Source organism: Neopelma chrysocephalum, unplaced genomic scaffold (genome assembly GCF_003984885.1).
Source record: "Neopelma chrysocephalum unplaced genomic scaffold, ASM398488v2 Primary Assembly neopelma1_72, whole genome shotgun sequence".
NCBI lineage: Eukaryota > Metazoa > Chordata > Aves > Passeriformes > Pipridae > Neopelma > Neopelma chrysocephalum.
Window position 1 is genome coordinate 7,964,099 of NW_020897732.1, and position 23,939 is coordinate 7,988,037.

Sequence of the window (23,939 nt, forward strand, 5' to 3'; positions counted from 1 at the left end):
AATGTTATCATGGATTTTACAGTGATCATTATTAACCTAATTAATACTATTATTAATAACATTAATAGTATTGTCAGCTTATCCAGTATCTGTCCTCAGGGACTGTGTAAAGTGCCTTCCAAATGCAGAACATGAAGAATATTACAGCCACAAAGATCTGTATGTTGGTGTGTAAGGCTTTCTCCTTCTTTTCCCTCTTTCTTACATGTAATTCTTATTTTATTGTGACTTGTAATATTTATGAAAGAGTAGTAAAAAAACCATTTAAATTGAGTGTAATTTAAATTTACATTCTGATGTTTATTCTTTTACTTACATTTGCAAGATTTTTGTCTTGACAGCAATGACTAAAATCTTCCTGCCTTCCAAAAATAATAATTGAAATAGTATGACTATAGGAGCTGTGTTTTGAAGAAAAATATTAGATTTTCAGACACCCTTTTTTAGTTTTAAACTAAATGTTTAGTTATTTACAAATTCTTCGTTTTAAGGCAATGAAGAATGATAAATTATTATCTACCTCCCAAAAAGAAATGTCCTGTTGCAGTGCTTTACTCAGAGAGAACCCTGGTGTTGCTGTCTATAGCAGCTTGGCAACAACAGTCTTTCCAGAATGATATACAAGGGGGGGGGGGGAAGAGGTTTTTTCTTGCCTTTGCAGCACCCACTCAACTTTCCCACCAAGTGATCTGTTGCTAATGTGCAGGAAATCCCAATGAATGCACATCATTTGGTGAAAGAATGACAGCAGACACCACAGCTATCCTCAGCAAGCATCCACCTGCTCCCGTGGTGTCTTTTTAAAGCAAGTTCAGCTTACCTCTTCTCCTCTTAGTTTTCCTTTGCTTAATTGCAGGTGATGATTCCAAAGAAGCCTTCACCTGTTTGACTGTGCTTTAATCTTTCTAGACAAAGCAGGCTTGGGCTTGGTGCTTGATCTGTGGCATAGTTAGGGCCTTTGGTATTAAAGGCGTTGGGATCACCCTGAGGCTTTTAAGGTTTTAGGGTTAAATTGATGAGGGTGTATAAAATATAAGCTTTGTTGTTTGGCAGAGATTTTCAGCATTTGTTATTTTTTTTCATTAAGAAACCATGGGACTATACTGAATTCCTAAAGTGACTCTTGCCTATTAAAGAACTCTGTCAAATGGAACCTCTTCGACATGAATAAAACTTGTGATTCATTGTATTGCCTTTAATCCTCACTAGCTATCCAACTTAGCTGAGATGTCCAGGAATGCCTCTGCATCAGATCAGGGTATCTATTTCTCTCTCTGTTTCATTTGTGCTGTGCCTACTGGATAATAAATACCTACTGGATGGTAAATGCTCTTTACACTGTAGAGCTGGGAGAAACATCAGCTCCTGCCCACAGAGCCTGGACTTAGACTTCTACTCTGTCTTCTTTGTTATGGAGACCAGCATTCAGGAATTCAGAGCTGTCCCCTGAAAAATCCATAGTGGTAGCCAAACACTTCTCAAATACCCTTTTTTTTTTGTTTTGTCCCCTCTTATTTCAATGTAGTAAATTAATTTACCCAAGACCCGGTGGAAGATAATGCCCTAACCTTGACTACTGGTGAAGAGCTCTAACGAGTGCTGCCCATTGCTGCTAAAGATGAAAGCTGTCACTTCCAGAAAAATGATGTGCCTGGGTTTCTGGCTGGGATCCCAGCACCTTGGCTGCATCTGCTGTGAAGTTGTTCCCCCCACCCCAACAAGCCCCAGTGGCAGGACTAGCCCTTTGAAGGAAATTGCTATCTTCTGGGAGAGGGAATGAATAGTGGCTTTATTGGAAATAATTTCAGCACCATTTGCAAAGTTGTAACTGAGATGAAAAGCTGAATAAAACAGTGTTTTCTCACCTTTCTTTTTTTCTCCTTCCTCACCCCTTGTATATGTTGCATGGGGGAATTCACTTCTTTTCTTAGATGAGGTCTGAGATGAAGTTTGAGATAAACTGGAAATCAGTGAAGTTCCAAGTACAAGAAAGGACAATGTGTTAGCTCTGACAATGACAATGTTAGAGGCATCTCCTGGCTTTGCCATTAGTCCCTTGTGCCTTAGAGGCAGTGACCAGCCTTCAGTTTGGGGGCAGATTTCACATTTCAGCAGGAAGGCACAAGTTCCTGTTTGAGCTGCCACAGAGATTCCGGCCACCAGGTTGCCACCTGGGGATCCTGGTTGCTTCTAGACACGGTCACTAGGGTAGAGCTCCTCTCTGTGCCAACTTCAGAACTGTTTCTTACCAACTACATAAATGTAAGACCCAAATAGTAAGGCCAGATTTCGAATTATGTAGCTTTTTATATTAGACATTGATATGTATTCATATTATGCTGTTGTCTTCTGAAACAGTCTTCTCCTTCTAAAGGCTATGGATTTGTAGACTCTGATTAATTTCTTAATTTTTGCTTTGCCAGGTGAAGCCCTTTGGGCTTTCTAAGTGATCCCTTAAATTACCTTTATAGGCCTACTCTGAATCTTCTCCAGTTGTCCATGTTTGGACTGTAGAAGTGGTGTCAACATTTCAGCAGTGGTCTTTCTCAGTGCCCCCTTACCTACTGCATGAAAGAGGAAGGTCAAGAGATTATCTGTCTAAATTTTATTTCAGAATTAGTATTTTCTAGGATATAGTCCTTTATCCTTCGTATACACATAAGCAACTAGATGGAGGTGTCAATATGTGAATTTAACCGACCAGCTGGCACCCAGAAGAGCACAGCTGATGCAGGTCTGTAGGCTTCATTGGCTGCATTGATCAGTTCTCCACTGAGTAAACTCAGACACAAAGTTAACAGGTAGACACCAACATACAGGTACCTGAATTTGGAGCTGAGTCTCTCCGGTTGGCATGAAAACGTGTGTTTGGCAAAACTGTTGATTACACATATAAATATATGTAAAATTAGTAAATACTTTATGACATAAAAAGTGAAAATTTAAATAACTGCAAACTGTTCCTAGTTAGTACTGGTGGCTGCAAATCTACAAACAACCTGAAAAGTTCCATGTTTCCCTGACCTTCCTTGACTAAATGATCTGGAGTCAAGTTCTCCTCACCCAAACCTGTACCCTTCAGCTGACTTCAAAGGAGATAATTGAGACACTCAGCAGAACAGAACAGAGGTTTGTTATTACTGTAACACTTTCTATATGTCACTAATACTCTTTTTCTTATCTAACTCTACTAATAGTCAGCTAAATTTTAAGTGTTTATATACAGTTGGATCATTATTATTTTTTTGCATTTAAAACTTTGAAAGGGTATTTTTCCCTCCTCTTCTGTTTATATTTACATTTTCAGATACTACATACACAGCCTAATCATATCACTTTGAAAGTGATACAGAAAGTTGTGCTCTCTTACTCAATCAGATCTAATCAGTTTGGATGGATTCCAAATACTAAGCATTAATCTCACTTAAACCAAACTCCTGATAGTTCATCTAGCCTGAGTATTCATGTCAAAGACATAAAACAATCTCCTTTAATGCCCACAGTACTTTTTAAATTGAGCTTTCACCATCTGTTAATAAAACTTGCTTTGTACTGCTGGTTGTGTTCTGTGGAATGTGTCAGGGGTGAGTTTCTCTTTCCCTCCAATTCTTAAAGGCCTTCTTTTTTTTCAAAAGTATATGAATATTATGCAATGTAGTAACAAGGAATTAGTCACACCTTGGCAGAATCTCCATTACCTTGGCTCACATCAAAGGGAAGGAGAGAAGTGTGGTCCTTACAAGCTTAGAGCATTCCTTTGCCTTGGAGTCCCACTCTGTGATGACAACTAAATTGGACACTGATGCTTACTTATTTTTCAACACATGGGTGTAAAACACATTGACCTTGCAGTTGACTCTTTTAGAGCACCTTTCATCATGGGCCCAAGCTCACAGCATGATGCAGAGCTCTCTGTTGACTTTCAGGACTCCCTGGGGAGGATTATCCAGAGGCAGAGCTGCTGAGCTGAAGTCCCTCTTTGATGCCTTCTGTATTTCAGCATCTCACATTATTAATCCTGGGAACAGTACTGTGGCACTTCCCTGTCAAACTGTTAGGGAGATCAAGCTCAAAATAAATGGTGCCTTCAGATGACATTTTGCATGATTCAGCACTTTAAGGTCATCGTTTACAACAAGAGGGGAGTGAACTACAAATTAGAAAGGGCAAGAGCGAGAATCCATGTTTCTGTGGGGCAAACTCTTCAGAGCACACCACTGGCTTTACTGGCTGCTGCAGCTTTCAGGAGACAGCTCAGTGTGTTTGATTCCAGCTTTGCCTGGGAAAGCAGGTGAGGTGTATGCATTAGATGGTTTTAAAAGTCGTGGCTAGACTTGTTTTCTATGATTCTCATAAAAGTAAGTGAAAAAGAGAAGGGTTTTTGTTGATTTGAGAAAAAAGGGGATGGATTTGAAGGATGGATCAAGTTTCATTTTTGATGAGCAAGAGACTTGATTGTCAACATGCTCGAGTGATGACACTGGGGTCTGAGCAATGAATAGGCATCCAGCTACATGTTTGTTCTCCTGAAGAAAGAGGCATTGGAATATTTTGGTAAAGTTTTGCAGCTAGGAAAGTAGTTGTTTGACCTTCTGACTGCCTCAAGCCAGAGAGTATTTCAATGCAGCCTCAGAGGTTTTGATGGTTACAGGACAAGTACAGTAAAAGTATGAGATGTCAAAAGACTGCCACATTCAACTCTTCACTGGTGTCAAGCCTTCCTTTCCCAGAAACCTGCTTCCCTGGGATGTGCCGAAGTAGTCCCATAGCATCTCACCTCCATGCAAATGCCTATCTGAAGGTATCAGTCATCCTCTGAAGTATAAGCAGTAGATGCTGTTCCTTTGTTAGTGCAATACTTAATTTGTTATTTGAATAATACTGTAAAACCTCCAAGAAAGCACCATGGCCTGCAACCCTGCAGGTTGTGCAAATCTGTGCTATTTCCATGTTTATGTCGGGACATCTATCCCTGAGATTTGCTTTCAAGGCAGACTAATTTCTACTTGAAAAGTGGGTAGAGCCACCTGCTTTTTCACCTCCACCTCTCACCTCACACGTTTCTGCTGGGAAGCTGCTTTAAAGCGACTATGATAGAATTTAACTAAGATGATAGTTATGATGGTGACGGTGATTTTATGGGTTTCGAATTGTAACTTGAACATGGATTTCACTTAGCAGATGTGTTAAATAACAAAGTACACTCTGGAATTCACTTTGTATTTGATTGCGCAATAGCTAATTTCTTCAGCTACTTTTTCAGCTTCCTGTTAACACTTTTGTTTTTGCTTGTAAGTTTTTTGTTTGGATATAATGAGGCTTCGTGTCTCTTGGTTCCTTATCTTATGTGGGTGGTAGAAAAATTGCTCTACTGCTGCAATATTTGTGGTTGTGTGGGGCAGGTGGTTTCACGCAGAGCTAAGCAAAATATCTGTAGTAAATAAAAAAAGATGGGTAAACTTCTTTCCCTGAGATTTCTTTATACACCTGGAACCTCTGCTGAAAACCCCAAGGAACCAGTAGAAGAGCTGGTTTCAGGGATGGAGAGGTCTTTTGTCAATCCTTGCAGCTTCCAGCGACCTGGAGTTGGTTTGGGTTTTTGTTGTCCATTGCAGGCCAGCATGTCCTGGAATTCCATCTGCCTCCTGTATTGCTCAGGGGTCCCACTCCTTCTGTCTCCTTTTGGGCTCCAGGTATCGTTTTCTTCCACCCCTCCCAAGACTCATGCATGGAACAGGTCAAGACTAGATCTTTGGGACTTGTGTTCAAATGTGAAGTGGGTGCAAGTCTACATGACCTGATACACTCTCCAGAAGTGTCAGTCGTGCAGCTCCTTGCATAATGAGCATGCTGAGCAATTCTTCCAGGCTCAGAGATGGACATTTGTCATCTGGAAAAAAAGTAAATCCATCTAGATATTCCATTGAGTATTGCTCACAGCTCTCCTGGGAAGAGACCATGTATAATACCTTCAAATTAGATAATATTTAGGATTTGATGTTGCCTCCTAAGGACACTATGTATTTTATTCAAATTTATTGTAGTAAACTTCTCAGGAAAGATTTCACGTGCTTGTTTCTAATGGTAAACTCCAGGATTCAACCATTTGGATGTTCATGCCGAACAATTTGTAGGGTCTGAAATCCACCCTTAATGGACTTACAGTTGACTCCAGAGCTTCATGTTAACAGCTTCTGGACCTACTCTGACATCTCACATCCCACCCAAAATACCTGCTGCTGTGCCACCTCACCTGTGCATGCTGCAGAAAGGATTTCTGGACATTTATCTTCATTGAGCTTATGTGGATCTCTCCCTTGAGCCAGAGGTTTGTGCACAGCTAGCCTGCCTTTCTTGGCCAAATGTAATGAGAAGAATGCAATGCAGCTCTGAAAGTCCTGCTTTGTACAGAGGCAGCTGATTAATTCCTGTAACAGCCCAGCCTCTTTCTTCCTTGACCACCTGTGTCCACTGGCACTGCATCCAGCTGGTAGATCTGGCGACATTTCTTCTGCCCTACTGTTCAGTCCCCATGCCTAGGTGGGAAGAGAGGGTTTTCCTCAAATCATAGGACAGTTTTACATCAGGTTGTGTGATGGGACCGCAGGCCCACTGGTTGGTACAGCAGAGCTCTGTTCTGCTCTCCGTGGGAACAGGACATCGGCACCACTTTGCTCCCCCTGCCTTTGGTTGACGGACCATAAGCCAGGACATCTGGTATGCAGGGTCAAAGAGCAGGAGGACAGATCAAAGCATAGGGCATCATGAAATCCAGGCCTAGCTGTGGCAGAGCACAGCTCTGGTGAGCTGGATGCTCAGTGCCTGAGATTTGACAAGTCTAAGAGCACTTTCCTTTTTGCTGGGTCTTGAGTCCAGAATAAGGTGATAATTTGTGGCAAGAACCTCCTGTATAGAATCATGCCACATTTGCTAGAACTACTTAAATCTTTACCTTTATGAACGCATATATGAACCTTTATATAACTTCTTCAATTATATACTTGATCTGTACGGAATTTATTTATTTAAATCACGATTTTTTTTAAAGTCAGCTGATATTTCTCAGGCAATAAGGCAAGGGTAGGACTGTGCATACTTACATGGTACAACATCAAGCTGACAGAGAGGTGAGATTTCTGCTTCTGGCCTTCAGAAGGTCAAAATCAATGTGGCAACTTTTCCCAGTGGTGGCAGCTGCAAATGTCAGGGAGAATTGCTTTTCCAGCAGCTTCCCAGGACAGATTCTCACATTTAGGACCATTAATTTCTTGTGTACTCTCAGAAAACCATAATAAAAGAAACCAGTTTGAGCTGATTTGGGGGATGAAAACAGAGGTATATAAGCAAGGCACTACAAGGAAAATTTTCATTTCAGTTATATTTGGTGTGTTAAGAAAAAGAACACGCAAAGCAGGGACTGACCAAACACATACTTATTGAAAAGTAGGAGATGAAAATTTGAAATGTCTGTGTGACATTTGTGATAATGGCATGGTCTTAAATATGACTATTAATAACATAAATATTTGTCTATGACAATGTCAAATTTAAGTTGCTGTTAAACATATAGCCCAGGTGTATAATAACATGGCACATATATTTCACAGCACACCACACACAAACTTGTGTCCATTTGATAAACTGCTTAAGCAGCTGATGTGCTGCATTTATGTATCTTGGAGATGTTCACAGATGATTTGTCCCAGAGACATGACTTGTTTCAGATGCTTTTAAACAAAAAAAGCAGTGATAATCTCCACCAAATGTGGTTGATTTCTTGAAATCTCAAACAAAACCCAACAGAGTTATAAATGAGAGCCATAGTGAGATATTTCAGTATCTATCAGTCTCCACTCCAGTAATCTATCTGGGTATCCCTGCTCCTCATCACAACCCATCCCACCCAACAGAGATCAGCAACATTAGCACCTAGATAGTAGCTGGTGACACAATACAGAATAGAAAGCTTAAGGCAGCAGCAGGAATTTTTTTCCCATGTTTTTTTTCAGAGACACCTTAACTGGTATTTTCTCTGCTAACCTGTCAGAGCACCTCAGGAGTGCAGATGTGTGCTTATCTGAGCAATAACCCAGCCAGCTGCCTTCAAAGGGAAGGGTGGGTAAGCACCTATCTATGCAAGGAGTAAAGGGTGGAGAAAAAAGCACATTCACAAATATGGCTCATTTTTTAATGACTAGCACTTATTTTTTTTTCTCCTGTTAAAAAGGGCAGAAGATGGGAGTGTGACTCTATTGTTATTTTACTGGGGAATTAAAAATTGATAGAAGTAAGTGAAAAAAGGCAGCACTGGTATTACAACCACCTCCTGTTTTCGCTAGTAGTTTCCTTCTTTAATGTTTTATACTTACAATGGAGCAACTTGGGCAAGTTGAATTGCCATAAATTTTCTTCAGGACATGACAGACTAAGCAGAAGGAGTTGTTGGCTTGTGTTTGGAAGCTCTTAGGTAACTTTGGAGTAGGAGCTTTCCATGCCCCCTATAGAAGACCCAGCAGGTGACTGCGTGATAGCTCATCCAAATACTTGACAAATCACACAAATCTTTCTCCAGCTTCCAGAAGAGATCCCTCACAGGCTGGTGAAGCTCTGTATCTCAGGGAGGGTAATAATCTTCTTCAGAAATCCATCAGCTTCAACATCCATGCAGGTAGTCACAGCCTCTCTGGATAGTTTAACAACACATGATTGATATAGATCTGGATGCTGCCTGGAGGTGAAGAGCTACATAGTAACTACATAAGAATAGACCAGTCCTAAATTTCCAAAGAGAAATTTTGCAATCTTAGAATCATAGAATCTGTATTAACAGAGCATCATCTTTAGCAGAACAAAATGTTTTATTTTATGACAAGTGCCAATCAAAATCTCACTGATATCACATTCCAGTATCATAGAATCATAGAACCAAAGAGTAGTTTGGGTTGGGAGGGACCTTAAAGATTGTCTAGTTCCAGTTCCCCTGTCATGGTGAAGGGGACACCTTAAAAGTCAAGATTTGTACTTAAAAAGACTCTACAGTCTGTCTCAAGGTCTGGTCCAAGACTGCTCTGAAAGTGTGGTTATAGGTTCAGCTTAAGAGCCCAGAATAATTCCAAATTGTGCACTTTGATTTAAATGTCATTGTAGATATTTTATACTAAATACAAGATCTCTGGACTTTCTGAGGTGCACTGTGTGCTTGGTATGTAGGTGACATTTTGGTATCATAAAAAAGAATTACTGCTAGGAAAGAAAATGAATCAGAAAATATCAGCAAATACGCTGCAAACATGATAGAGGTTTTCTAAGGCAAAACTAACTGTTAGATAAACTCCTATCAACTTCGAAAATTTCTTTAAATTTCTTGCTATAGATGGGTTATATATGGCCTACTTCAGCCTCCCATTACTTGTAGCTACTTGATGATGATGATGATGATCCATATGAAATCCGTATGAAATCCACAGAGGTATTACTTTCCCGGCTTGATTTTGCTGCTATTTTCCCACGTACACAGTGGTCTGAACAGATACCCATAAACCCCACTTTTCACTTCTCTTACTCAGCTGTCACTGCCTGCACAAGGTCAGGTAGCAGAGCAGCAGACCTCTGGGCTCTAATTGTCTTTTCCTAAACTGTAAAACAGGAATAGGACAGGCTGTCCATCTAGGGATGCTGGGAGCATTAAACACCAGCTGGGAGCATGCCCCAACATGCTACAACTTGTACTAAGGTTGCTAAGTGACTTAAATCCATTGCACAGAATAGCACCATATAGCCTCAAAACAGCAGAACCTGACTTAGTTTCTAGTAACTCATTAAAATGACTCTACAATTCTTTTAATGTTCTGTACTAGTCTGGTCACATTCCTTTCTTTTTTATAGCATGGTAATAACAACATTCTTGTAAACAGTCATATAAACTCTAACCTTCATATTGCTCTCTTCAGATGATCTGAAAGCATTTTCACATTGGGATTTGGCTTTCTTACCCCCATAAAGCATATCCCACCCTAATAACTCATACCATCAAAGGAACAGGGGGGAAAAAATGGGGATGCAAAAGTTGATTACTGCTTGGTCACTTGCTGAGGGCATCCGTAACATCCTGCCAATGCAGAAATTTTTCACGACCATTACTTCTATAAATTAACTGTCCAGAGCTATTGGGGTTTTCACTCTCTTTCAGAGAAAACTACTGTGGACAGATAGACTCCTGCCTGGGCATTAGTGCCTACCCTTGGGTGATTAGCAGCCTGTGCTCTTTCCATTGCTATCAATACATTGTCATCCCCTGCTTGCAGGTATCTACAACCTGGGGTAATATTTTCTGTGAGCTTCAGTTCTGTTTTACGCATCTGGCAATGGAGAATTACAGAGGCAGAGAAGGCCTAGGAGGCAAAGAAAGAAGCCACTCTGGTTTAGCCATGGTTATCCACTGACAGCATCACATGAGAGAAAGACAACCGGCTTCAGCTACAGGAGTGTGCGCTGTGTGTGCTGCAAGGATAGGCAGCAGTTTCCAGATGTCTCTGACCAAGGCTTGGCACTTAAGCATTTGCTCAAACAAAAGGGCCAAGGATAAGGGACTGCACCCTTTGCAAACAACACGGCACATGGACATGCACTCACATGCAAAGAATTTACACCAGCTGAACAGTTTTTCAGGCAGTCAGTAAATATGACTTATGCCTTCTCTTCCTCCATCAGTAGTTTAAACAATCTGGGAGCAAAACCAGATACAATGATCTTCCTGACACTGTAAATGACAAGGAAAGATTTCACACATTTTAACACGTCCTCAGCTTGCTTACTTACTTTTCTTTCCCTCTGTTTCTTTCTTTTTATTATTATTATTATTATTTTTAATTTTTCTTTATCCAGGACAACTCTGCATTTTCCTTTGGACTGTCCAGTTGAAGCAGAGAAACAAAGTAATGTGCTGTGAACCAGCATAAAAAGGAAGCCATAAACGCTGAACTGAACAAACTGCCAACAATCTCTAAAGAAGCAATGTGTTACATAGCATATCTGCTGAAGGGTAGTTGCAATCTGCTGGAGAATTATTTGCAAGTAGGAAAAAAAATATCTAGATTTGACAGATAAATTTTTCACAGTGTTACTCTTTGTTTATAGACCTTCTCTCCTTTTAGTGTACCCTAGAGCAAATCTCTGCCTTTTCAAAGGGCCACGCCATTGTTCAACTGAAACATTATTATTTCTTCTCTCAAGTTTGATTAAATTACTTGGCACTCAGACAGAAGTTGATAATAATACAAACACGGTGATCAAGGTGGCAGATGTGCCGTTATTCTCGTAATGGCAAATAACTAATTCTTCAAACTGTGACTGCGCAGTTTTAAAGCGACACAGGGGCTGCACAGGGAAAATTACAGTGAGTTTTACATATGTTAATTGAAATGGGATTGGGAATTTATTGGGGGACATTTAAATAATTGCTCTCCTTAGCAAATATAGTCTGTCTGTTGGCTTGTAGATGATGTGTGTGTGGAGATTGCAGAGATTAGGGCCGGAGAGGCAAGAGGAGGTCGGAGGCAGCTGACGGCGCCTGCGCAGCTACAGGGCTCAGCTGCCTTGCAGGAACTTGCTCCTGTATCTGAGGCCCTAGGATAAAAGGTGTATTTTTAAAACGTGCTAGCTAAAGTGTTTTAATTAACACCTGTTTAAGCCCTGGAATAAACAGCACAAGGTATTTTCATCATCAATTAATGGAAAAGTGGCTTAATTAGGTGAAGGAGTAAAGGGAGCAGTTAGGACACCCTGGTCCTCTGAAAGGACCAAGTGGAGAAAAGGGGACTCTTGCACCCTACCTGGGGAGATTAAAGTAGCCACCGTTTGAGTGAGGATCAGAAACCAGGGGTTTTAAATATATTAGCTCAAATGCTTGAGCTAATAAGTTTCAAAATAAATCTTTTCTAGACTACACTAGCCCTGAGGGAAGAGCAAAGAGATTAAGGTAAAAATAGAAAGCATGAAGTGTCTAATAATGAACCACACCTGTTTAGCAAAGTTTCCCTATCTCTGGTCTGGTCTACACCCTAGTTTTGTATCAGTATGCCTGGCTTGGCCAGGAAAGTGTTTTTTTTAAGGGACTGGGAGGATGAACAGGTTGCCACGAGGCAGCCACGTGACAGTGGCAAAGGTCTTGAAGGCAGCCATGGAGTTGTCTGCAGAAGATGTTTCCCTGTCATTTACCCCAATACTGGAGGAGTTTTGGTTGTTTCATGTGTAGATAAAATAAGTACTTTTTAAGAAGTTCTAAACATGATTTAATAATTTAATTATTTAATTACTTGGAGACAAGTGGTTTTCATTTACTACAATGGATCCCAATCTTGTTGGCCTCCAGGCTCTACTGTACTGTAAATATTATTACTCATAATAAAAACCAACCTAACTTTTTTCCCCAAAACTCCAAGCTTTGGTCTTCAGCTGCTGATGCTGGTTCAAACTAGAAGAGGAAGTAGATAAAAAACACCAAAGAAGCCTTCTTTGAGATTTCTGATGTTGTTTTCAGACCCCAAAGTCCACATAACCTCCAGAGAAGGACAGGTTAGCACCCTGCCCCCTGCCAGTCTTCTCCAGTCAGTCCTTTTTGTCTGTCCTGAGAGCAGTCAGAGCATGTTGTGGTGTCTGACTTTGACCATGGCTGTGCTTTACATTGCTGTGAGGCAGCCCATGTGTAGGACCTACTGGCTATAACAGCAGGTAACTCATAAAGTTACACCCTTGTCTTTATTTTAGAGCTGTATATATTTTTTTATTATAGGCAGGAATCCGTCATTCTTCATGAAAAATTTTGAGATCCTTTAAAAGAAATACTAAAGATTAGGCCAGACTAGGGGAAGCTCAGTTTTGAGACCTGAGAATTCATGTTTGCGTAAAATCAGATTACCTTCCTCCTCTGTTCATGGCCAATTATTTAGTTATTAGCGTATGTCTCCCTTACCTTAGAGTAGCTATGGGAACTTTTTCATCCAATTGTCCAGAATGACATCCTGGCTTTACTGAAGTCAGCAGGAGCTTTGCCACTGGCATCTCCTCCTTGGAGTTTGCCCTACACTCTTGTCTGAGCAGGCAATAATCCTGACGAAACTCTAGGACAAACACTGTCACAGCATAGAGATACAAATTATCTTTGGGGTTAAGAGGCATTGATGAATATATAGCTTACATAATATAGGAAAGTTGGAACATAGAGACTTTTTTCTTTACACCTTCTTACACCCTTGTCTGTGTCACTTTCTCCTACATACTAGCTATTCAGTTCTGCCAGCATGAAAGGTGAGGAAACATCTATTCACTCATGTTCATTTTTGTTTATTACAATATACTTTATAGCCCCAGCTGCTTGTCTGTCTGATCAAGATGAAGATGTAGGCTCCATCAACAGATTATTAGAATAGATCTGAATTTGGTTACGTGTCATTGCAGCAATAAGGCTTAATCCCTCAGTTATAAGTGAATTTCATTACATTTACCTTAATAATACTCATAAAAACCTTATTGAGAGGAAAATAATTGCATTTTTCAGAACACTTTTCTGATATGTTTAAATCTAATATAGTACAATTAGAAAGCAAATGAGATAAGTCAAAAGTAGAGAAGGGAAAGAATCAGGAAACTTAAATAAGTAATTTTTATGCTCCTGTTTTCATTGTACGTGGCCATCTGATGATCATTAACTGTGAGATGACAGCTTGGGCTTGATTTCATGAGAACTGAACAGAGCTGATGACTGACCAGAAGGAGAGGCAATTTCCCAACACCTTTCTCCTTTACTCATTCTTTCCCCGCTGCCTTTTTTCCTCCCACCTTCCCTTTCCCTGATGCAAATTCCCACTGCTTCGTCTCCAGCCTTGGTGTAGTTGGATTTTGCTATAAACTAGTTAAAACTCATTAACCTAACAGAAGTTTTTTTATTTTGTAGAGTTTATCTTTTGCTGTGACTTCTGGCTCAAAGGGGTCAGTGATACCAGAAGTAGATCCGAATAAATACCAGCAATGAGAGAGGATGAGGAACTGACTGAAGAAGAGAGGGAACTTCTCTATTTTGGTGGTGATGAGCTGTCAGAGTGGCTCAAACTGAATTCTTCTGCCCTCTGGATTGCTGGTAGGTTTCTTCTAGTTTGGTGAGATGAAACTGCTCAGCAGAAAGTGAGGACTCCTGACACAATGCGCTGTAGGATAAAGGAGGAGGAGGAGGTCCCCTTTGGTGGCAACATGCCACACCAGATGAGCAAGCACATCTAATTGCACCCTAAGTGTCTTGCCCAAGATCACACGGGAAATCTGCGGCAGAATGGAAAGCTGACCCCTCTCTTGTAGGATCAAGAAAATTGCTGTACCCCCAAAATTGCAGGATCTTTCTTCAACTGGTCCAGGAAGGAATGGGTAATGTAAAGGACAGCGTTAGTTCCCCACAAATATAGGATAATCTGCTTTAGCCAGCATCTCAGCTGATACTACTTTATAAAAACAGAGAGCTTTAAACTTGAAAACATGGGATTATTAGTACTTTCCAAATTTGTCAGCAAAAATGGTTGCTGTAAGAAGTTCTGACCCCAGCACTGTATGAAAATATAATGAATTCGGTTAAGTTCTTGGCCTTGAGGATGTCCTTTGGCAGTGATTCTGCAGGCAGAATAGGTGAAAAAGTCTTTTTCCCTCTAACTAGTTTTGATTTTGCCATGTCTTAATTTCCCTGAACACTTCCTGTTCTTTAGGGTTTGTGGCAGCAAGAATAAATTTTCGCAGCTCACACATTAACACCAAAGCACGAGACCCGAGCTTCTCCCTCTTGTTGGGTGGCTGCTGGGCAGCGTTATAAATCAAGGATCCTGAATCCGATCCTGACTTCCATGCTGATTCCTGCTGTAACTCGGATTACCTGCTTGCCTCGGTATAGCTACTTGCAGAGCGAGATAATGATACTTGTCTAACTGACAAGGCTATTGTGGGATGATTTATCTCATAAAAGGGAGCGAAGTGCCTAATGCAACTGCTAGAAGTGGATGTGGAAATGAAACACATATTTTTTAGAACTGGAACGTGCTTCCCTGTGGGAGCCAATTCCAGGCGGTCGCACCAGATGGCGCTGCGCTGCAGGGTCAGTCGTGGCACAGACGCAACCGCCTTTTAGTTTGTGTAACAGGCGCAACTGATAACTATTCTACTCTATTCCCACAAGAATTGGGTTTAAAAAAAATCTTCAAAAATAGAAAACTATGTTATAGTATATGTTACTTTTAAAAAAAATTATTATTATTTTTTTATTTTTAAGATTTAGCACATCTCTCTTTCCTCAAATGACGGAAGGTCTTCAAAACCCACCAAGACACCATCAACCACTATTTCTGCCCATGGGCACTGAGAAGTACTGTGTCACAAATTTCAATTTGACTTGAGTTTTTCTTAACCATAACTACACAATACATATATACCTCAACCTAATAATAAATCCCAGGAATGACACAGTTCATTTGGGATAATCAAAGTGCACTTCCTCAGAGGTACTAATGAATAACATTTATAATTATTTACATATTATCTCTAGGGAACAATGAGAACTGTTAAACAATTTGCTCAAATACAAGTAGGGTGGGTATAACATGGGAGAGAAAAGACATTTACTTTCTTCAGCCTCAATCTCTTTCAAGCCTCTATTGCCTCCAATAGCCCCATTTCTAGATTATATGTGAAATGATAAGAAGAAATGGAATGCTTCAAGGGGAAGGGACTGTTGTATCCACATTGTAATTTTCATAGTCCTGCCTTAAAACACAATTTATCTTTATTGCTCACATAGAAGTGATATATCGCCTCACACAGTAAATAGGCAAGGTGGACTTTGTGGTAAAGTTTAAACTTACTTTAACATTTTCTTGGGTTATAAAAGTATTCCTCCCTATGGCACCTTATTTAGAGATTAACACGTATCCTTTCCCCACAGTATTTTCAATGCCGCGGTTTATGAACACCTGCTTTTTATATCTCTCCTTTTAGTGTTGGAGCTGAGGCATGAAGTGCATATATTGTATTTTTTTCAGTGCGTGTGGGTTTTGCTAACCCTGTTACATTATTTGAGACATCACAGAGAATATATGAAAGGATCTAGAATATTGATATGCACAAGCCATGGGGCTGTGTCATTGCACTGAACTCCAATGTGGCCTGTGAAGCTGTATGGGAAGAGTGAAATGTATCTTTGTGGACAAGGGCTTGCTCCAGGGGTTGTTGTTTGTCCTCTCCTCTAGGTTGCCAGGAGAAGGGCATGGGAATTTAGATTCAAGTGATCACTATGCTGTAGGAAGGGAAAAATACCTTAGCTTTCTACATTCATCTTAAATGTTATAACTTGGCCTCTCTTCTTGCGGTCTGGCACGTTGGAAAGCTGGCTCTGAAGGTTGCAGGTGGCCTCCCTCTGTCCAGGGGTGACACAGAATAAGTAACAATCTTATTGTCCAGAAATGTAGTGACCAGCTGGAAAACATAGGAATTTAGACTTTCACTACTGTTTTCTGAGGATTTACAAAACGTCACCGGGTTTGTTGCTGTAGTTGAAGGTCCACTGAAGCTCGATGTTCCAAGATCCAATCCTGCGGTTTCCAGCATGCAACTGATCCTTTGGAAAGGAAAGGATTCAGGACAAAGCTCTGGGACTTGTTTAGGGTGGAAGCTGAAGCTCAGGGAAATACCCCCCCCCCCTTTATGCAAGTCCCTTTGGATCAGAAAGTGAGCTAAAACCAAGACACCCTCCTTCCCTTTACACAAACAATTTTGACTCTGGTTCCAGGGTAACACCACTTATTCCTTCCCAGCGGGGTTAAGGGGTGAGTGAAGGCTGGGAACAGCCGAGCTCCCTGCATCCCAGTCCCATTGGTCCCTCAGACAGGGTTTAGAGGGGTTGTCCTCTGCTGCTGGTGTGGGCCATGGCACTGATCAGTCCCCCTGGCATGGAGCGACACAGAAATGCAAAATACTGACTCCGAGGGGATTTTTCAGTCCTAAAGGTTGATTACCAGTGCTAAAGATCAAGCTGTCTTGTAATTTTGCTGCATCTGCTCCTCTTTTCTTTTAAGGTGAGGTGTTATACCCCAGCTCGTTTCACAGATCTGTCCTTACTCCTAATGAAGCTAATGGTAGAACTCCATCCAACCTGCATTTAGAAGCAGCTGAAGACTCCTGGAACCTTTAGTTACAACCATGATATTTTTTGCTATGAAAGAAAAAATACTTTTAAAAAGGGAAGATAAACTCTCTAGCTAAGACAGTTCTCCTTTCAAATTTTTTCTTAAATCAATTAAAAAAAATTGAATTTGTTCCTGTTTCTGAATATGCATCTCACATAACAATAAACCCCACAAACATTCATATACATGGCAATTCAAGCACTGCTTTTGCAGAGTTTATTTAAGAAGCTCCAAAATAAACCTGAAATAATCACACTTAGACCAAAGACATACTTAGGATAAAATAAAAACACAGCCACAGTAGTTATAGTCAAGAAGTGACTGGGGCACAATAAAGTATAGTCACAACTAAATTATGTCTTGGACTGAAGTAGATACATACTATTAATTGGATGTAGGCCCTTTAACCTTTTTGCAGGAAGCAAACTTGAGATCTAATAATTTTTGTAAAGATGAGCTTTCTGTGCTTCCAGTAATATTTCTGGGCTTTGAAAGGATCCTGACTTTCCTTTCAGATTGTTTTGATGAGATTGGCTATAATATTTCAACCATGCCAACTGAGCAGAGGTAAGGGAGGATAAAGGAGGGTGGAAGTTTGATTGCCTTATTCAAAAGATACAAATATCCTACTGGTAGTACCTGTGCTCTGCTGATGATCTTTTTAAGGTACTTTGTTGCTAAACATTTTCATTGACGTGAAAAGTTGTGGCAGAAAGCAAAGTTAGGTAATGATTCAAGTATCTCAACTTAAAAAGAAGAATTAACCTATTGGGAAGAGGATGTGGAGGCAACAGCGTTTTATGTCACACACAATCTGATGAAAATATAATTTCTTTCTTAGGTTCACCACCTTTCATTACCATTACCTGTGTCTAAAACAAGGTCCTGAATTAAGGTTTGTGCTTTTAAAATATACAGATGATATATTCCCTCCCTCTAACAGGTATCTTTTTTAGCAAGTGGTTTTAATTTCAACTCCAAACTAGTTCTTACTTCACTAAGAAAATTAAACCCCTAATTCAGGTTGACACACCCACAAACCATAGAGGTTTAAAAAGTGTGTTTTTGTGCCTTGCTTTTGTTGTGATAGACTTTCTCTCAAAAGACTCAGGACCAAAATGAGGTTCCTTGAAGGGTATAAAGAGACATCAGGAATGGACTTCATCAAAGTTAACTCTTGCTCTGAAGAGTTTCTGAGGACCCTGAAGTGCTTCTGATGTGTGGTTTACACCTGTTTAAAGTCATGAAAGATGCCTCCCCTCATTCATTTCAAACTAATCACACAATCTGTCTTGCAGGAGTTGTTCAGGAGGTGATAAATGGTGAGCAAAGTAGGAACAAGCAGCTGAAGAGCTGATAGCAGCATAAGCTGTCACCACCATTTCTTCAGTGAAGGTCTGGCCACAGTCAAAGAGGATTAAAGTACATCTTATATCCTAGTAACTGGAGTGGACTAAGGGAATATACATACTTATTATGCATATGTCATCTGAAGAGCGGAGATTTAACAGCCACAGGCCATAAAAACTGAAATCCTGGACTGACTGCAGGGAGGGAAAACACCACACACTCACCAGTGGCCAGGATAAACATTTGCTATTAATTTCCTCTTAGTGCAGATGCAGCTTCATCCTAACAGCTGACATTTTATGAAGGATCAGATTTTGTTTCCTTGTAAAAAGAATTAGAGAAATACTTAAAAGCCAAAACAAATCTGAGTACTGAAGGGTGATGACATCTAGAAGGTCTTCAGAAAAACATTAGTGCTGTGCTCGGGCACTAACACTGTGTATAGGAAAGAAGATAAAATTGTATTTTGTCTTGTCATCCTCACCCTCAGCACCAATGTACCAAAGCCATGGCCTGAGTGAGAAGGTGGTTCACCCCAGTCTGGTATGAAGAGGGCAGAAGAGGCTTGGCACAGTACCTGGCTCAGGAGACGGTTCCCATTCCCAAGACTCAGGCAAGATGTCCCCTCTGGCTGCTGCTGGGCTTGGCTTTGGATCACAGAATAGGTGAGGTTGGAAGGGACCACAGTGGGTCATTTGGTTCAACCACCCTGCTCAGGTGGGGTCATCCTACTTGATGTAGGAGCACATGGCACAGGATTGTGTCCAGACAGTTCTTGAATATCCCAAGTGAGGGAGACTCCACACCCTCTCTGGTCTCTGTTCCAATGCATGGTCACCTGCACAGGAAAGAAGTTCTTCCTCATATTCAGGTGGAACTTCCTATGCATCAGTTTCTGCCCATTGTCTCTTGCCCTATGGCTCAGCTCCACCGAGAAGAGGCTGGCTCCATCCTCTTGGCAACTTCCCTTTGGATACTTGTATACACCTCTTCTCAAGGCTGAACAGATGTAACTCCCTCAGTCTTTCCTCGTTAAGAGAAATGCTTCAGCCCCTTAATCATCTTTATAGTCCTCCCATGGACCCGTTCCAGGAGCTTGACGTCTCTCTTGTTCTGAGGAGCCCAGAACTGGACACAGTACTCCAGATGTGGCCTCACCAGGGCTGAGTAGAGGGGGAGGATCATCTCCCTCAACCTGCTGGCAATGCCCTTCCTAATGCACCCCAGGATACCATTGGCCATGGCCACAAGAACACATTGGTGGCTCATGGACAGCTTGTTGCCCACCAGGACCCCCAGGTCCTTCTCTGCAGAGTTGCTTTCCAGCAGGTTGGTCCCCAGCCTGTACTGATGCAGGGAGTTATTCTTCCCAAGGTACAGGACTCTGTATTTGACTGGTGATCTTCAGATAGTTCTTTTCTGCCCATCTCTCCAACCTGTCGAGGTCCTTCTGAAGGGCTGCAAAACATGCTGAGGTATGAGCCAGTTTTGTATCATCAACAAACTTTCTGAGGAGGCATCTATCTCTTCATCCAAGTAATTGGATTAAACCTTTGGGGGACACCGTAAGTGACAGGCCTCCAACTAGACCTTGTGGCACTGATTACAGCTCTCTTGGATCTGCTGTTCCAACAGTTCTCAATCCATCTCACTGTCCACTCATCCAGCCCACACTTCCTGACTTTGCCTGCAAGGATGTTGTGAGAGACAGTGTTGAAAGCCTTGCTGAAGTGGAGGTAAACAATATCCACTGCTCTTCCCTCATTGACCCAGGTAGTTCTTTCATCATAGAAGGCAATCAGGTTAGTCAAGCACGATTTACCTTTAGTGAATCCATGTTGACTACACCTGATCACCTTCTTGTCATCAATGTGGATAGAGATGGCTTCCAGAATGAGGTGCTCCATCAGCTTTCTAGGGATTGAGGTGAGGCTGACTGGCCTGTAGTTCCCTGAGTCCTTCTTCTTGTCCTTTTTGAAGACTGGGGTGACATTTGCTTTCTTCCAGTCCTCAGGCACCTCTCCTGATCATCACAATTGATAGCACATGAAATATAACAATATTCTTGAAGGTAAGGGCAGGTGTTATGCAATCTTTCAGTCTTTTAGTAGCTGTCAGTGGTTGCTTGTAAGTGAGGTTGCTTTTAAGCTGTTTACTGCATGGCGAATGGTTTATTTGAAGTAAAGGTGTATGATTTTTGAATGAAGATATTAATGATGTGACAAAAAAAATCCTGAAAAAATACTACTTTCAATGGGATCTATAGTTAAAGTCATGTACCAACAAGCTGGATGCCAAAAGTAGCTGCAAGCAAGGTAATAATATAGATTTTTGCAGCAAAAATAGAAAACAGGAAAAGTAATAAATGTCTAAATCTATTCAACTTTCAAAACCTAGATTGGGATATGAAGTTTTAATATCCCTCATTATTATAGCTACCTATTTTCTTAATCAAATCAAAACATTTTTTGAGTTTTACACATTCTTACTAAGTATAGATGATGTTAACTTATCAAAACTTGATTTCTGTTTCACTTCAATCCCATTCCTCAAGTGTTCCATGTGACAATGCAAGCTTTGCTATTAGGAAGAATAACAAAGGAAAAGTTTTATCTACAATTGCTAGCTCAGGGCTGGATTTGAAGAATTTCTACTTTTTTTCTATCATAATTCAAAAGTTTAAATTCTTTAAATTATGATTGTAGATAATACACACAGACAAATGAAAAGCCAAACACCAGCCTTCATCAAAAGCGTATTAGCTAATTTGCGAAGTCAAGCCACGGAAGTCAAAGAATAGCAGAATTAAGGCTAGCTTTGCAATCTCAGTTTGGCTATTTTGGGTGTAATGAGTGGGTCATAAGTATTAATTATAGATCTACATCTTGGTCCCTCTGCTTCTTCTCTTCCTCTTTCAGTACACAGACTGGTCCATGTTGTGTTAATGAGCGAGTAGTATTTAATTTTCTTTCTGGTATTCATCATGTGACCTCAAGTATTCTCTTGGTCCCTTCTGCCAGTTCCTGCACTGAATTCAGCATCATTATTTTTCCTTAGACTTTCCTATAGCTTTCAGCTCTCTGCTCTCTGTGAGTTTCACAAAAAATACTTGATTTATTTTTTCAAGAGCCCAACGGATATGTCATTAACATGACTCCCCAAATCTTCGTTCGTGAAGCCTAGCCATGATGTGATGAGGTGGGGCAAGTGGCAGGACAGAAATGTTTGCTGGATTTGAGTGCCCAGTTTCTGCTGGTTAGAGTTTGACTTTGCACAGCATGGAGCTTATTTTATGTGGTAGTTGACTGTGAGTGCTCAGCACTTCTGCAGCTCAGAGACACCACAGTATCTAGTCAGGGACCCAGAAAATGAAGCTGTACAATTTATAACAGTGAGGGAGGCAGCTGGTTTAAATTGCTTGCCTAGCTTTGCATAGGAGCTGAACAGCAGAAATACAACCAGCCCTCAAGGACAACGGTGAAACCATCTTCCCTCTTCTGGTAAGCCCTAGATTTAGTGGGAGAAGCTGTGAGCTGTAACCATCTCCTATTACCTTCCCCGGCGTGATACCTGCAGTCCAGGTCATACCTGGGGAATGGCTGTGCTGCATTATTACTGCACCTGAATCCTCTTTTCTTTTTGTGCTATTATCCCATGGGCACAGTCTCCCTTTGTTATATCCTCCCATCTATCATCAGTGGCGTCCATTTTGTGCCCGGCAGGAGGGAGAAGTATATGATCATGCTATTAAAGATAATGCCTATGCAAAAGAGGGTTGAATCAAGGCTGGAGAGGCAATTTGATTCTGGCACTTCCTCACATCTGATTGCTACTGCAAGGTTCTTTTCACACAGTTTGAGGTGTGTAATTTCCCATATTTGAGAGGCAAAAAAAAAAGAAAGTAGACTGCCAAAATAGGCATTTCATTATGCAGGGTCATAGTGACTCCCAGGAGAGCCAGAGGGGTTGGAGTCTGTGTTGGCCACTGAAAGCTCTCTTACTTCAGTTAATAGAGTAGCAACATTAATAATCACTAGATACCAGTGGCCAGCTGAAAACACTGAGAGGCTTGTTTTCTATGAGGCAGATTGGATCATTCAGTGGATCTTGCAGGTATTTCAGGGCAGCAGGGGATGTGCAAAGCCCCTAAACTCTGTTTTCCACTCCAGGTTCATGAGGGAAGTTTGATGTCCTATTTTTGTAGATGCAACTACTTTTACTCTGCGAAATGAGAGTGAGACAGGAGAACTTAACTACTCTTACCCTCTTTGCCCAGCCACACACCATTTCTTTCAGATTTCCCTATTGCTGGGGCAGTTCCAGCCTTCTTGCGCTGTCTGCTTTAGTCCTCCCTCAGATCTTCCAGTCTTAATAGTCTTTCCCAGCCATAATTCAAGGTCCCCTTTTTCACTGGTCCCCACACTGTACTCCCTCCCACACAACTGGCATTAAACTCTGGCCTGCCCATGTTGTCTATCTCCTGAAACAAACGTCAGGCTGTTTCCAGTCTGTTCCTCAGTTTAGTTTCTTCATTTTCCCCTGTCTTCTCACTCTTCCTCCCCCCCTTCCAACTAAGAGACCTATTTCCAGTCTTCACCAAGGAAGTTGAAAGCACTCTATCCTCTAGAATGCCCCCAAATGACTGGAAATAGCTTGTATTTATAACAGCAAGACAGTGTCAGATCTCTTTATCTTCAACCTGAAATACTGATGTTGAGGATGTACCTTCAGAGAATGACTGAGGTCTCAGAAGTGCCCTGTTTTCTAACAGTTGCAATAGTTCCTTGGTGTAGATTTTGTAGATTTGTACAGAGTTTATAAAGATTGTGTTTCAGGGATAACCCACAACTTAATACCAAAATTCAATTATGTTTTCCAAAGCATACAGGCATTAGAATTCTGAAAACAGGGGGTTACCACAGGGTTTTAACATGGACAAGGCAGGTATTTTTTACATGGTCTTGTTCTTGGCAGTAGGTGAACTCTGTTGGCTGAAGTTTTCCAAAAAAGATTTTTCAAGTTCAGACAGGTGTCTGACATGTCAGTGTCCAGCCAAGTCATCAGAAGTTTTGCAATACTGGGACCCTAAAATGGGACAATCAAGTAACCTCAGTAATTGTTGGTGTTTCCAGCAATACCTATGAAACTCATATACATTGTGCCGAATTCCACTCCTCAGGAAAGTGGTCACACTACCAAACCTGAGTTCAAGAAGCGTTAGGATAATACTTTCAGGCACATGGTGTCATTCTTGGGGTGTCTTGCTCAGGGCCAGGAGTGGGACTCAATGATCTTGATGAATCCCTTCCAACTCAGCATATTCTATTGATTCTATGTTAATTCAGCTTTACATTTATCCATTTTTATAATGATTTA